At 44.0% G+C, this 12,049-nt stretch overlaps 1 protein-coding gene across 3 annotated transcripts in view; it reads right to left on the bottom strand.

Annotated features, from left to right (window-relative positions):
• Positions 1–4,707, bottom strand: part of CNTN1 (contactin 1) — a 284,705-nt gene extending 279,998 nt beyond the window's left edge. For all 3 annotated transcript variants that reach the window (XM_087723577.1, XM_087723576.1, XM_087723575.1), the window contains exon 1: positions 4,319–4,707. The gene's annotated coding sequence lies outside the window, so the exon portion shown is untranslated. The remainder of the gene's footprint in view (positions 1–4,318) is intronic.
• Between the last annotated feature and the right edge of the window lie 7,342 nt (positions 4,708–12,049).

Below are 12,049 nucleotides of genomic sequence, written 5' to 3' on the forward strand. Positions count from 1 at the left end.
GCGAGATTCAATGGACGCAATAAGAGCGGAAAAATGTGTACATTTTGCCGCCCGTATCGCCACTAAATAAGTCCTGATAAAGGCTCTTAATAGTGCTCGGTCAGATTCAGAGTTACTAGCCCTCCAGCGTCGCTCTAGGTATCTCTTTTGGCGCTTCATCTCCTGGAGTTCCTCGGTAAACCAAGGTGCCCTCCTGGATCCACTGCTGCGGAGAGGCCTCAAAGGCGCAATCCGATCCAGCGCCTCAGCCGCTGCAACATTCCACGCAGCGACCAAGGACTCGGTCGGATTGCGGACAAGGGAGTCAGGTATCCCTCCAAGCTCCCTCTGAAATCCCTCTGGGTCCATCAGGCGCCTGGGGCGGAACCACTTAATTGGCTCCACCTCCCTGCAATGGGGGACTAGTGTCACTCAGCAAGGAGTGATCTGACCATGACAAGGGCGAGGTCTCTATTCCCCTTAACTCAAGATCACGTCTCCACTTCCCCGAGAGAAATACAAAGTCAAGTGTGTGTCCTGCTCTATGAGTTGGACCCTGAACTACTTGGGTCAAGTCCATGGTTGTCATGGAAGCCATGAACTCCTGCACCCCGTCAGAGTGTTCACCAAGAGATGGCAGATTAAAGTCCCCCAGTACCATTAGTCTGGGGAACTCCACCGCCAACCCGGCTACTGACTCTAGCAGGGCTGTCGTGACGCAGCTGGGAGGTAGGTACGTCAAGAACAAGCTCAACTGAACCCCTAGGTCCAATTTTAAGAGGAGAGACTCACACCCCACAATCTCTGGGGCCGGGATCCTGCGAGGAGCTAACGACTTTCGGACGATAACTGCTACTCCCCCACCCCTTCCCTGTTAATAACTTGAACAATGGACCTTATCCAACAAAAGGAAATTTAATGTGGAGAAAGCACCTGGACAGGAAAACCCAAAAGTACAAGTATAGATTAGGTGAAACCTAGCTAAAAAACAGTAACTGAGAGGGGCCTTGGAGTTCTAGTTGACTTAAACATCACATAAATACACTGCTCAAAAAAATAAAGGGAACACAAAAATAAGACATCCTAGATCTGAATGAATGAAATATTCTTATTAAATACTTTGTTCATTACATAGTTGAATGTGCTGACAACAAAATCACACAAAAATTATCAATGGAAATCAAATTTAGCAACCCCTGGAGGTCTGTATTTGGAATTACACTCAAAATTAAAGTGGACAAAAACACTACAGGCTGATCCAACTTTGATGTAATGTCCTTAAAACAAGTCAAAATGAGGCTCAGTGGTGTGTGTGGCCTTCACATGCCTGTATGACCTCCTTACAATGCCTGGGCATGCTCCTGATGAGGTGGCAGATGGTCTCCTCCCACACCTGGACTAAAGCATCTCCCAACTCCTGGACAGTCTGTGGTGCAAGTCTGTTGGTGGATGGAGCGAGACATGATGTCCCAGATGTGCTCAATTGGATTAAGGTCTGGGGATGGGGCGGGCCAGTCCATAGCATCAATGCCTTCAACTTGTAGGAACCGCTGACACACTCCAGCCACATGAGGTCTAGCATTGTCTTGCATTAGGAGGAACCCAGGGCCAACCGCACCAGCATATGGTCTCACAAGGGGTCTGAGGATCTCATCTCGGTACATAATGACAGTCAGGCTATCTCTGGCAAGCACATGGAGAGCTGTGCGGCCCCCTAAAGAAATGCCACCCCACACCATTACTGACCCATTGCCAAACCGGTCTTGCTGGAGGATGTTGCAGGCAGCAGAACATTCTCCACGGCGTCTCCAGACCCTGTCACATCTGTCACATGTGCTCAGTGTGGACCTGCTTTCATCTGTGAAGAGCACAGGGCACCAGTGGCGAATTTCCCAATCTTGGTGTTCTCTGGCAAATGCCAAACGTCCTGCACGGTGTTGGGCTGTAAGCACAACCCCCACCTGTGGACGTCGGGCTCTCATACCACCCTCATGGAGTCTGAGTGTTTGAGCAGCCACATGCCCACTGGAGGTCATTTTGGAGGGCTCTGGCAGTGCTCCTCCTGTCCCTCCTTGCACAAAGGCAGAAGCAGCGGTCCTGATGCTGGGATGTTGCCCTCCTACGGCCTCCTCCACATCTCCTGATGTACTTGGCCTGTCTCCTGGTAGTGCCTCCATGCTCTGGACACTATGTTGACAGACACAGCAAACCTTCTTGCCACAGCTCGCATTGATGTGCCATCCTGGATGAGCTGCACTACCTGAGCCACTTGTGTGGGTTGTAGACTCCGTCTCATGCTACCACTAGAGTGAAAGCACCGCCAGCATTCAAAAGTGACCAAACCATCAGCCAGAAAGCATAGGAACTGAGAAGTGGTCTGTGGTCACCACCTGCAGATCCACTCCTTTATTGGGGATGTCTTGCTAACTGCCTATGTTTTCCACCTGTTGTCTATTCCATGTGCACAACAGCATGTGAAATTGATTGTCAATCAGTGTTGATACCTAAGTGGACAGTTTGATTTCACAGATGTGTGGTTGACTTAGCGTTACATTGTGTTGTTTAAGTGTTCCCTTTATTTTTTTGAGCAGTATATATCAGCAGTGTGCAGCAGCAGCCACAAAAGCTAATACAATCCTTGGTTGTATAAACAGAGGCATAGAATCAAAATCACGTGAAGTATTAGTACCACTTTATAAAGCCTTAGCAAGGCCACACCTGGAGTACTGCATCCAATTTTGGTCACCACATTACAAAAAAGATGTTGAGACTTTGGAAAAACTGCAAAGAAGAGCAACTAAGTTGATTAAAGGCATGGAGAGTAAAACATGAAGAATGGTTGCAGGAATTGGGAATGGTATAGGGCAGTGAAACGTCGTGCGGAAATGTCATGTGCACACATGTGTGCTCATCGGGGCCGTGCTCCAGAGAAACCGAACTTTCGGGTTCTAGTACGCATGCGCTATCAGTTGGCTGACACACATGTGCACATCAGTTTTTGGCACTGCTGTGTGCGTGAAAAGATCACGCTCCGGAAAAGCTGAACTACCGGGTTCTGGCATGAATGAGCGCCCAACAATCAGCTGATCGGCGCAAATGCGCACACCAGTTTTCAGCATTGTCACGCTCATGAAGAACAAACTGATTGTTGTGCATGCATGCACACCAGGAACCCGTAAGACAAACAGGCTGCGCGTGCCAAGCAACATGGCTTCATGTGCCACTTTGGGCATGTGTCCCATAGGTTCACCATCACGTGTATAGGGTATCCTGCTTGAGCCAATGTCCCTTTCAGCTCTATTCTGTTCTTTTTTTCTTTAAAATATATACATTTACTTTTCTGACAGGATTTACAGGCCTTTTCACCTTTCATCTTGTCTTGCTGGAACATATTTGAACATGTGTGGAATGTCATAAATACCTCAAAGAAAAAGCCAAGTTGTGTCTTCGCAATAAGAACTGCTGAGTTCAGACAACCTTTTTAAATCATGTTTTGACGTTCCCTGTAAAATGTCACCGCTAAACTTAAGATTGGCAGCACAGAGATTCAGGTTCAAATCATGGAAACCCATTGAGGAGCTTCAGTCCCTCTCAGCCCATCCAACTTCACAGCTTAGTTGTTGCAGGAGAGAAAGATCACAAACAAACAAATAATATTTGTGCTTCTACAAATAAGCAGAAGTGGAATCCTGCCTTTCTTTTTTTTAGTATTCCAGTCTGTGACACCTAGTTGTTTCCGACCAAAAGTGAACCAAAAGGGAACAATTGAAAAAAGAGAACAGGAAATGTCAAGAACATTTTTTGCATGCCTAAGTTTGTTTTATAGACCAAAATAATAAGCAAACATGCATGACCTGGTGGCAAAGCTGTGATGATGTGCCCCTAAAATCAAAACTTCTAATATGGAGACAAGCTTTATTGAGGGAAATGAGGGTAAAGGGGCTAGAAAGGCCCCGTTGAGGAAATGACACTGGCTTATCTATAGGACCAATTTTCATAGCCCAGATTGCCTGGAGCTGATTATTATTCCAGGCACAGGTTCTTGTTGCTGCTGTGGCACCCACTGCAAAGATCTACCTGGCCCCCTCTTTGACGACCTGCCCATCCTTCTCTCCATCCTCCCCCACAAGACGGCCTGCCTTCGGCCAGCTTCTCCCTTTTCCTAGGAGGTGACTTTTCAGACACACCCTTCCTCCCAACGACAGCATTCCCTAGAAAGCTCCCGGCTCATCTGCCACCTCCGCCGGGCTTAGGCAGGGTTTACACCTGCTAACTAAAGCGGCTCTTCGGGCCTCCATTTCTAAGCGAATAGCAAGAGGGAAAAAAGCATATCTCCTACCTGTGAGGTGGCAGCTACTGGCCGAGGGATGGATGCGCACAACTGGGCTGTCAGCTGAAGACTTCCCGCCTCAGCCGCAAGCACCTGGGTGCGTCCTGCCCGCACGCCCGTACAGCCCGCCTTCTCCACCCCAGCGCGTCCTCCCCACTACTGCCTTGACAGTCGCCCGCCCTTGCCGGAGGGTCTGTGGGCGGACCAAGCCGATCGGGGCAACCGACTGGGAACCGAGGTTGGGAACGGAGGCAAAGTCAGGACCAATTGGACGAGGGTGATGTCACTCTTGGACCCGACAATCAGAGCGGCAACGTTGGGTCAAAGTGGGGCTTTGCGGGCTACGAAACCGCCGCAACCTGCCAGCCCGTTGCGAAAAAGCCACGGACGAGAGTGGGAACTGGTGGGACTGAACCAGCCGACAGAACCGTTGAATCCCCTGGAGAGACAGCGGCGACGGCAAAGAGAGTCAGCGGCCCCCTCCATCCATCCCTCCCGCCCGCCCATCTCTTCTCTAGTCGCGGTGACACATTATTGCAGATGCAAAAGCGACGCAGCAACCCCACCCGCCGCCTCGGTGTTGGCAGGGGGCGGAGGAGGAGGAGGAGGAGGCAGAGGCAGCTCTTCGCACATGCTCAGTCTCACGACGAAGCCCTAGCGAAGCATCTGGCCTGCACCGGCCGTCGATCTGGGGATCGTTCCTAAGGAATTAGGGCGTAGAGAAATTTAGGTCGCCGCGCTGCGAGGAAACTATAGCGACGGCAATAAGTAACCGAGTCTGTTGTTGGCTCTTAGCGGACTAGCTGGATACGGGAATCAGACAAACCGAGCCCAGAAGAGTTTCACATCGAATTTCAGGAACAGAAAAATTAGCAGTAGGAGGGAAAGAAACCTATAAAGAGAGAGAATTAAATATTCGAGCTTGTATATTATTGTGCTGTCACTGTAAAAGAAAATTCACAATCTCCGTCATTTTCCCTATTATTACTTGCACTCTAGCATGTTAATAATGGGTTTAAATATTTAGAGGCAAATTTCAACTATATTTTAGTCTTATCGTCTCTCTTGTGTAGAAAGGAAGCAGGTAAACAATTATAACAAAAATAGTAATTATATGAAAAAGATGCGATTCAATATTTGGATGATACAATAAAACATAGTTGATATTTCAATGTAGTACTTTTTTTAGTTTGTCTTTCTCTGCTACACTGTATAATTGCACACCATCCTTGACTACAGTATGTAGGAAACATACAAAAAGCCAAAAATTGATTTACATTCAGTACCGTCTCGTGTTTCAATGTGACACTGGATTTTACTTGGAAGCTGCCATTACTTTCAGGTGGTATTTTGCTTATTAAATAAATATAGTAAACTATATTTACTATACTTTTCTGAAACTGACTGCATGGGAGATACATGAACGTTTATAAGTCAATTTGTCCTGCTGGATTCAAGATATTTATCATTAAAATATTTCATAATGCATTTGCATGAATAAGACAAGGATCTAGCAAAATGTTTATTATTATTTGGAGATTATTGTATCAAAATAATATAGGAATATTATTTGGAGATTATTGTATCAACATCCCTCATACATTTGTTTCCACATAAACCACAAGACAGGCATTGCTTCTTTATAGCGTCTCTTCTGCAAATGAGAGCTATTCAGTTTTGTTGGTTATTTATTTATTTTTATTTATTAAATTTATATTCCCTCACCTCCAATCTCACTGCTGAGCGATTCTTATTATGTTTTTATTTTATTAATTATATTAATCCCCATAAATTAACTTGAATATTTTGTTGGCTTGGATGATGACCTTTCTTGGTTGAACATCTATATTAAATGGTAAGTTTTGAGCACCATTTATAAATCACTGGTAGGAACAATGGGATTAGAAACAAAATATGGCAGTAAGTAAATAAAAAACGAGCCTAGGATCTAGAATAGAGGTGTCCAACCTTGGCAACTTTAAGATTTGTGGACTTCAACTCCCAGAATTCCCATAGCTGACTAAAGAATTCTGGACCTGTTCCACACACTAGCACTGAAGTATTATTACCTAATAGTGGATTAAGTTTTAAGAACGCTAACTTTAAAAAGGGTTGTTTGAATTACTAAATCTTATTCTGTTTTAGCAGTGAAGTAATAAATTTTTACTGCACAAGATTTGGGGGGATAGATTGTGGGCAGGGGTGGGTTCCTGCCAGTTCTAACCTCTTCTATAGAAGAGGTTCCATGAATCTACAGTGCCATTTAGAACCGGTTCCAGCTCCCTCCCCCCGCCGGTCCGCACATAATCAAGATGAAGAGCTAGAGGAGGAATTCTGGGAGTTGAAGTCCACAAATCTTAAAGCTGTCAAGTTTGAACACCCCTGGGATTTTTTTTCTAAAGGGTTAGTGGTGCAAGGGTCTTGTAACTTGACAGCTTTAAGACTTGCATGCTTCAAATGCCAGAGTTACTGAGCCAACATGACTGGAGGAGGAATTCTGGGAGTTGAAGTCCACAAGTGTTAAAGCTGTCAAGTTTGAACATCCCTGGGGGTTTTCCCCCCGAAGGTATTTGTAGCTACTAAGCTACTAGATTTGGGAGAGTTACCCAATACTTACCAATAGCAGATTGGGGAGTGAAGACTACAAATAAACTTAGCAATTGTCAAGATAAGATTTATGACTTATGACCTGTTATGTAACTGTGCTCCTTCCACCCACCTATATTACACACACTTTACTTGAAAGGAAGATTAGAAACCATAGGGACCGTGAAGTATCCAGAAAGCACCAGAAAAACTATCAACCCCTTACCTGATTTGGTGGATTCTAGTCCCTCAATAATGCCCTGTGTCGTATACAGGCAGTGGTGGAAATTCTAGCTAATGAGACTGGGGAGCTTTTTATTACTGCAGCAAACGAACAAGAAGCCATACAGCAAATGACAGTTCAGAACAGGATGGCTCTGGATATAGTATTAGCATCCAAAAAAGGTGTGTGCCCATTACTTGGACAACAATGCTGTGTGTATATTCTGGACAATCAAAGGAATTCCACAGCTGAGCTACACACATCACAAAGATCCCCCCTCAATCCCCCCTCCCCCCATGAAAGTATGGGAAGGCTTATGACATTGGCTGACAGGATGGTTACTTAATTTCCGCTGGTTAAGAACCCTGATAATGACCCTGGCAGGCATAGTCCTTATTCTCTGAACTACCTGTTGTGGATTACAATGCCTTCTGCTTTGCCTTTCTACCTGTAAGCAAACTACAAGGTATCCGTTTGGTGAATCTTGGAAAATTAAACCATTTTCAGGTTCAAAAGGGGTTGTGGAATGATGGGCTGGCTGCAAAAACAAAGCAAGGTTATGTCATACACTTGAAAGGAGATTGGGAAGCCTGTAATTGTGGAGTCTGCCTGGCAAGAATGAAGAACACTTATTACAGATAATATGCACGTGTAACACTTGTAGCAATTCTAGGTGGTTAGAAGATGATAACAGTAACAAAGAACTAGACATCCTGCATAGCTTAGCTAAAAATTAGAAATAGAGATGGCCTGGAACAAATAGAATGTGTATTAGATAACTCCTGGAGCATTCATTAGCCAAGGCTTAGAAACAGGGGGGGCTAGAGACCAATAGAACAAATTGTTAGATCATTACTAAAATGCTTATTAGATGATATTTCTTCTTAACCTGCCTTGTCCTCTCTTCTCCTTTAGTTGAAATGTATAAAGCTTTCTTAACCCTTTGTTTTTGGTTCTTGGCATTTTGGCCGGTCCTGACCTTTTCCTTGCGTGGCACGACATAACTGCGAACATCAAAAGCGCGCCAACAACAGCCCGCCGACAACAGCGCGCCGACAGAAGCGCGATTTAACTTAAGGTAAGGTTTAGGGTTAGGTTTAGGGTTAGGTTTAGGGTTAGGGTTAGGTTTAGGGTTAGGTTTAGGGTAGGTTTAGGGTAGGTTTAGCGTTAGGTTTAGGGTTAGGTTTAGGGTTATTTTTAGGGTTATGTTACAGCGCGCTTCTGTCGGCGCGCTGTTGTCGGCACGCTGTTGTTGCATGGTTTTGATGGTGCGGTTTTGTCACCGCACTTTAGTCACATGTGCTTTAGTCTACCGCGGTTTTGTGGTGGAACCTTTCCTTGAAGTAATCCAATAAAAAGGCAATCAAAATCTCCACCTTGTGACTGGCATCCTTCATTGGCTTCGGCCCCAGGCTCAAATCCGAAGTGGGGACATCTCAGTATCTCAGGTAATGTGAATGGCTAATCTTACAACAACAACAACAACAACAACAACAACAACAACAACAACAACCAGCATATATTTAAAATGTGCTCAAGGCAAGAACAGAAGACTGGATCAATTTTCTCTTGCAGTGATGTGTTACAGAAATAAAGTTGTGCCTAGCTTCTGTCTCTGTTTTATTGTAGGAGAGGATGATCTTTTCCCATTTCTATTTTCAATTTGTGAATGCATTTTCTGTAAGTTATATACATTTGCTTCCAGTCTTCTGCTAGAAACAGAGCCTCCCCTTTCAAGATTCTCCTTAGCTGACAAGAAAGTGCATCCTAAAATATGTATGATATGGCATGCAATTTCTGTCCATAATCATCTATATATAGCATTACAATCTTCTCTGCAGAAAGAGAAATAGTACAGTGTATGATGTTGATATATTCACAGCAAATAGCAGATTTAAAGTTTTTCATATTTTGCGGGGAGAAAAAGATGCTGGGATAAGTATATGTGCAAAGTATGTGGTACAAAGAAAGTCAATATCACAGATGATGGCAAAAAAATAAATAAAACCTGTCTTGTTCTGCCAGCCATCTTTACTCCTGGCAATGAACATGGAGATATATCGTAATAATGATCATGTGCATCTCTCTCTTTCTCTACCTCTCAAAAAAGGAGAATAATCTAGAGAAAGTAATAATATTTCTGTAAAACTTCACCATTCACATCAGAGATATTTTTCTCAGAAAATAATTACCTGGAAATTTTCATCTAAAAGCCAGTGAAGAGAGAAGCATTGTTTTATTTTGTTTCTGGGCTACAGTGCTCTAATAAAAATGTTCATTCACTATTTTCCACTTTCTTTCCTCAAGTCATGTGTTTGCTTAATTAATATTTCATTGTACAATATATAAACATTCATACCCACTTCTCTCCATCCATTCAGAGCAAAGAAGCTGTAGAAGTGCCCCACAATAGCATTTCCATGGCAGTGTAGATATTAACGTGCATAAGACTGCAGAAGTAATTGGCCATTAAAATAAAAACTCTTCTTGTGTCTAATCCCAGGCAGCAGGGCTTTAAAGTGGCGGCAGGGCCCCAGCGGCAGGGCTTTAAAGTCCCGGCACCATCCACCATAGAGTGGGACTCTGGACTTTAAAGCCCTGCCGCCGGGGCCCTGCCGCCACTTTAAAGCCCTGCCGCTGCGTCCCTGAGCGGCCATGATTTCCCCCCTCCCCAGCCAGGCAGCCCACCCAACCCATTCCTCCCCCCGCCACCACTGTGTCCAACAGGCCAGGCATCTCACGTTTATGACGGACATAAACACGAGACGCCTGGCCTGTTAGACACAGCGGCGAGAACGTCCCTGTCGCTGCCGCGTTCTGCCGCCTCGCTCCCCCCGAAACACACACACACACACACACACACACACAAATTCCTCACAATAAAAAATTACAAATTACATTACAATCATTTTGAATCCCCTCCTCCCTCTGTCCGATCCACATACCTTTTCCAGCTGTGGATTTCAACTCTCCTCTTGTCCGCCCGCCATGATGAAAATTTAAAAAATTAAATAAAAAAGCAACTTACTTAGGTAAGGCATGATTTGCTGCTCCCAGATCAGGAGGCAGGAGAATCACGTGCCTCCTTTGCATAAGGAATTTTTCACCTTTTAACTCTTGCTTAACTCTGAGCAAGGATTAAAAGGTGAAAAATTCCTTATGCAAAGGAGGCCCATAGTTCTCTCGCCTCCCCCTACAGTTAGCACTAAGCAGACTCAGAGTCACTGTGACTCTGGAGTCTGGCAGCAACTACCTTAGCCTTTTTAATTATTTTAAAAATTCTTTTCTTTTCCTCATGACACTGGTGAAGCCCCGCCTCCCCTGCCTCCCCTGACTGCACGTCCCTGGTTAGAATCAAGCACAAATTTGGTAAGTTCCACTTCTATTCCCTCATTGAATTCGTTTATGAAGATGTTGAAGAGTACTGGACCTAAGACGGAACCTTGTGGTACTCTCCTGCTTACTTCTCTTCATGTAGACATAGACCCCTTAAGAACTACTCCTTGAGTATGGTTTGTCAGCCAGTTATGAAGCAATCTTGTGGTGATGCTATCTATCCCACTTTTTTCTAGTTTACCAAGAGGTAGGTTGTGGTCTACCTTGTCCAATGCTTTTCTAAAGTCTAACTATACTATGTCCACAGCATTTCACTCGTCTACTTTAGTCACTGTGTTGAAGAATGAAATAAGATCGATTTGGCATGATTTGTTTTTAACAAACCCATGCTGCCTTCTAGTTATTACTTTACTCATTTCTAGATGTTGGAAGATCTGTTTTTTAAATTATCTTTTCCAGTATCCTCCTGGGTATTGATGTTAGATTGAATGGCTGTAGTTTCCTGGGTCTGTTTTTTTTCCTTCCTTTTTTGAAGATGGGAACCACATCAGCACTTTTCCAGTCCTCTGTGCTCCAGAATTTTTGAAAGATGTGGTATAGTGGTTATGAGATGACATCTGCCAGCTCCTTTAGAACTCTGGAATGTAATCCATCAGGTTGTAGTGATTTGTATTCATAAAGATCAGACAGGTGTTCTCTTACTATTTTTTGTGTGCTTATTTTAACTTTTATTTCTAGTCTGTCTTTTACAGTTATATTTTTGGTAGGTTGGACTATAGTTTTTGTGTGTGAGAGAGAGAGACCAATGCAAATAATGAGTTAAGCAGTTCTGCTTTCTCTCTGCTGCCTGTTGCCATCTTCTCTCTTTCATGAACTGACTGTTGCTTTGATTTTTTTCTTGTTATTTATATGTTGGAAGAATTTATTATACAATTGTATCACAGCGGCCAGTTGTTTCACCGGATTTGGCATTGGTTACTAGTCGGGCCCCACCCAGGGGCCTAGGACGTCGTAACATATTTTCTTAATATGCGTGCAGATCCAAGCAGTGCGGCTTTTTGCATTTGACTGATGGTGATTTTGTCAATTTTTAACTGTTTTAAATGTAATTCCAGTGCTTTTGGAATAGCACCCAGTGTGCCAATTACCACTGGAATTACCACTGCTGGTTTGTGCCATAGTCGTTGAATTTCGATTTTTAAGTCCTGATATCTTGCGATTTTTTCATGTTCCTTCTCGGCGACCCTGCTATCACCTGGTATTGCGATGTCTATGATTGTGACCTTATTTTTCTCAACCAGTGTGATGTCTGGTGTATTATGCGCCAGTATTTTGTCGGTTTGTATACGGAAATCCCACAAGATCTTGACCATCTGATTTTCGGTGACTTTTTCAGGCTGATGTTCCCACCAGTTTGTTGCTGTTTTAATATTATAATTTTTGCACAAATTCCAATGGATCATTTGTGCTACTGAATTGTGCCGCAATTTATAATCAGTCTGCGCGATTTTTTTACAGCAGCTGAGTATGTGATCAACAGTTTCATCAGCTTCTTTGCAAAGTCTGCATTTGGCATCATCAGAGGATTTTTCGAT

This window comes from Thamnophis sirtalis, unplaced genomic scaffold (assembly GCF_051295495.1).
Source record: "Thamnophis sirtalis isolate CommonGarterSnake01/CBP01778 unplaced genomic scaffold, rThaSir2_p1.2 scaffold_9, whole genome shotgun sequence".
In the NCBI taxonomy this organism is placed as follows: Eukaryota; Metazoa; Chordata; class Lepidosauria; order Squamata; family Natricidae; genus Thamnophis; species Thamnophis sirtalis.